At 36.6% G+C, this 2,773-nt stretch overlaps 1 long non-coding RNA gene across 1 annotated transcript in view; it reads left to right on the top strand.

Annotated features, from left to right (window-relative positions):
- Window positions 1–1,607: 1,607 nt before the first annotated feature.
- Window positions 1,608–2,773, top strand: part of LOC107694493 (uncharacterized) — a 3,602-nt gene continuing 2,436 nt past the window's right edge. The window contains exons 1-3 of the long non-coding RNA XR_001634882.1: window positions 1,608–1,834; window positions 1,914–2,007; window positions 2,438–2,565. This is a non-coding gene — a long non-coding RNA (uncharacterized LOC107694493). The remainder of the gene's footprint in view (window positions 1,835–1,913; window positions 2,008–2,437; window positions 2,566–2,773) is intronic.

The raw sequence follows: 2,773 nt of genomic DNA, 5'->3' as shown, positions 1-2,773 counted from the left end.
CATAGTGACTATGAGAGAATCTGTGATTCCATCCGCATTTGCTGCATCACGGTTTTTGTAACAAAAACACTTATCATTTCCAAATTTCCTCCCACAATCCCAGTGTGCAAAGACAGAAACAATGAAAAATGCATTTCTGCAACATAGGCTGCATTGTATACAAACTGTAAACTGTTGAGCACAAATAGAAACTGAAAATCCCAAACCCTCATTTTCATGCAGACTAAGTCCTTTAGTACGAGTTCAGTTTATCTCAGTTGAGAAAACAGCCTTCACACCAAAACAAGCAGAGCAACTGCTCTGGTGTACAAGCACCCAAAGGAAAACATCCCCTCATCATTGACTAACATGGAAGCTCACGGATATCCTCTACACTAACCTGGGCCTTTCACTTGGCCTGCATGAAGATCAGGGGAAATGTCAGGCCATCAAAAAGCACACAGGGACTTTAGAGTGATGCTCTTGTAGTTCTTGTTGGTTGAAATCCATTGAGAGCCGGCCAGGGTTCAGAAGCCATGCTATGACAACATGAAATCCAACAGCAACTGTGCCAAACATGCTCGTGATATTCCTCAAGGATTTGATATCGAAAACAGGCCTTAAAAAATATATATATATATATATAGCCTCAAAGAGCGGTATTGCTGTTTTTCCCACTCAGGGATCCAAAAATACTCAAATGTTTAATGTAAGATGTAAAAAAAAAACTATCTAGCTAAAATGAATTCACAGAATTTTAAACTAATGAATAATAAGAGTGATATTTAATCAGTCATTTTCACTGACACACAGAACAGCAATAAAGTGTGCTATTAGTGAGCATTTGCTATTAGTGCTATTAGTGAGCATTTCTGAGGGACAGAAATTAATTGAACTTCTCTAGCTTAATTTAATTGAACTCTACCTTCATTAATTTAAATGCACTTATAACCAGTGCAAGTTTAGTTACACTGAGATACTATTATAGTTTTTTTTTTTTTTAATTAACATTTATTTTATTTCAAGTAACAAAAATGTTTTTAATATGCTTTTAATTTTAGTTTCAGTTTTAGTTTTAGTTAACTATAATAACCCTGCTTACAACGTCTGTCTTTCTAATCTAATAACATGCTCTTTGGAAGACAATTTGTGATTCACAATGTTGCTAAATTCTAAATCATCAGCAAAACCATTGTGAGTATATCACCCAACCAATGACAAGCTATTATTACCAAAAAATATGAAATGAAACAGCCCAGGAGAGCAGAAGCGCCCACTTTGTGAATTATTAAAGATTCTGCAAAACACGTACAGGTCTGCATCTGTGGCCTCGGGGAGCAGCAGAGCAATGACCAATTCACTCTTACAGGGTTACAGACACTATACACAGGAAAAATGGCGGAGTTGTTTTTCCAGAGTTAATATTTTTTTCCTCAAAAATAGTTGTTTTTACTCTATTTTGAGTGTACAGAGTAAAATGTGTCAGTAGAGTGGGAGCAAAATTATAGAGTAACTGTGACTCCTCCCCAAACTGTTGAGAAGGGTCTGGCTGCTGCTTGGCGCTTGCACTCTCAGACCAAGTAAGAATCACCAGTCTTGCCTCTGAATTACATCTATATAGAATGACTTAAATATTAAAGATATTTGGAGCTATATACACTTGTCAATTGCTAATTTCTCATCTCTGCTCTGCAATATTACATCATTCCTTCCTCCAGATGTTCGAAGATATCCTAAAGAGCAGCCCTGGAGGTGAAAAGGTCATAAAAAAATACGCACACACTAAAAGTCTGTCAGATGGCCGAAGACGTGACATGGTGAAAATCTTGGTAGCACATTTGACAAATGAACATGGGTAGGTTGTTCATACAGTACTTTGTAAATTGATGTTTATGATGTTATGGGTTGTAATTGGTTTATGTTTGTGCATGTAGAACAAGCCTTTCCCGAAGTTTAAAAGAAAAATGTGCAAAGGGAATCATCGCCCTATTCCCATACTTGGTTGACCCCAGGAGCAAGTTTGGTTATGTAAGTAGCTGTCGCCTCTCAATCTCTTTCATTTATTTTCAAACATTTATACCCTGATCTTTTCGCAAGGGCCTAGTACAGGAGTTGCAGATTTACAGTAAGAAATTGTTTTCATTTGGGACTCTGAATAACAGAATCATGTTGTTGATAAAGTTTAACTGTATGACTTCATTTCAATACTTGTAGAGGTTTCAGCTCAATTCATCCAGCCATCTGTAGTCATCAAGACTTGGTCATGAATGTGCTGTTAATACTGAATCTGTGTGCAGCATAAACTAATGTACTGGAGTGGTTAATGTATTTGTATTGTATTCATCTTCCAATGAAGTTACGTCAGGTTAAAATGAGCAGGAGGGTGTTTTTCTACCTAAAAACTAAAAACCTAAAAGCCTAAAAAAAATTTTGTTTATTTTGTTTTCCCTGTCTCCAGGTTGGGACAGCGACATGTCTTCCATTCTGGTGCTGCTTCATCTTTTGCCACCCTCAAGTCAATGCTGCAAAAGACCGGGAAAGATCTCAGCTAGACAAGCATGTGATCGTCTTGTGAAATTCATCAAGGTGAAGCTACTGATGAAGCAGATCTAATGACACTTGTTCATAATGTTGTATTAATGTGTGGCATTGAACTTGCATAATTCTCAGAAAGGCTCTTAAAGGGTTAGTTCACCCAAAAATTAAAATTCTGTCATTAATTACTCACTCTCATATCGTTTCAAACCCATTAAAAAAAACGTAATTTTCATCTTCGGAGCACAAATTAAGATAT

Source organism: Sinocyclocheilus anshuiensis, unplaced genomic scaffold (genome assembly GCF_001515605.1).
Source record: "Sinocyclocheilus anshuiensis isolate Anshui unplaced genomic scaffold, SAMN03320099.WGS_v1.1 scaffold2862, whole genome shotgun sequence".
NCBI classification, from domain to species: Eukaryota; Metazoa; Chordata; class Actinopteri; order Cypriniformes; family Cyprinidae; genus Sinocyclocheilus; species Sinocyclocheilus anshuiensis.
Note: the sequence above shows the minus strand (reverse complement) of the source record. Positions and strands in the feature narration are given on the sequence as shown.